General features: G+C 50.2%; 1 long non-coding RNA gene across 2 annotated transcripts in view; it reads right to left on the bottom strand.

Annotated features, from left to right (window-relative positions):
• Positions 1-361: 361 nt before the first annotated feature.
• LOC116218131 overlaps positions 362-894 on the bottom strand; it is an 18,714-nt gene continuing 18,181 nt past the window's right edge. For both annotated transcript variants that reach the window (XR_004162697.2, XR_004162696.1), the window contains exon 3: positions 362-678. This is a non-coding gene — a long non-coding RNA (uncharacterized LOC116218131). The remainder of the gene's footprint in view (positions 679-894) is intronic.

The raw sequence follows: 894 nt of genomic DNA, 5'->3' as shown, positions 1-894 counted from the left end.
CAGTCTGAAGCACACATGCAGTGAAGTACAGTACATGTGTGCAGATGCTCATACATACCATTTTTACTCATGTTTTCCTTACATTGGGTTCTCGCTCTCTGCCCCCCCCCCCCCCGTTTCTCTCTTTCTCTCTCTCTCTCTCCCTCACACACACACACACACACACACACACACACACACACACACACACACACACACACACACGTCTTCCCGTCACAGATGTTATTCTCTCACACAAACACATTCTATCTCTCATTCATACTCATGTGTCTCTCTCACTCTCATATTCACACACACACAAGCTTCCTTTTCTAGGGGTTTTCTATAAGAGAACACGTGAAAGACAGTAAGACTCCCCCACTTGTGGAGAATGTACCTCTTTAATCCAAACAGAATCAAATGCTTTCCCGCATCACACCGAGTATTTTGGTCTCTTCCCTTGCCCAGCAGTGTATGTAATGCTGTGTTGATCAGAAATAGCCCTCAATCCTCCTGACTCCCCACAGACCTCTCCCAGCTGCTCCGTTTGAAGCTCTCTGCCAAAGGGGGGGAGACGTCTCTCCTGAGTCGGGGAGGGCAGAGGCTGCCTCGGAGCCTGGGTCGGACTCCCAGGAAGACCAATCCGGTTCGGTGGGCTGAATGGTGATGAGGATTGATTCGGCTGACTCCAGACAGAACCTGAGGAACCAGATTGAGGCAGATGATTGTTTTACAGCCGAGCGCACAGCCTGCCCCCAGGCCTGAATCTTGACGATCTCTGAATGTGAGCGTGGCACCACTAGGTACCTGATGGGAGTGTGTTACACACACTCATTCACCAAACTCATCCAGAGGCGCTCAAATGGTAGACCAAGGTCCGAAGAACACCAAAGGTCATGGGTTCAATTCTAAGGG

Source organism: Clupea harengus, chromosome 21 (assembly GCF_900700415.2).
Source record: "Clupea harengus chromosome 21, Ch_v2.0.2, whole genome shotgun sequence".
NCBI classification, from domain to species: domain Eukaryota; kingdom Metazoa; phylum Chordata; class Actinopteri; order Clupeiformes; family Clupeidae; genus Clupea; species Clupea harengus.
The sequence above is the reverse complement of the archived record's forward strand: the minus strand, read 5'-3'. Positions and strand labels throughout refer to the sequence as shown.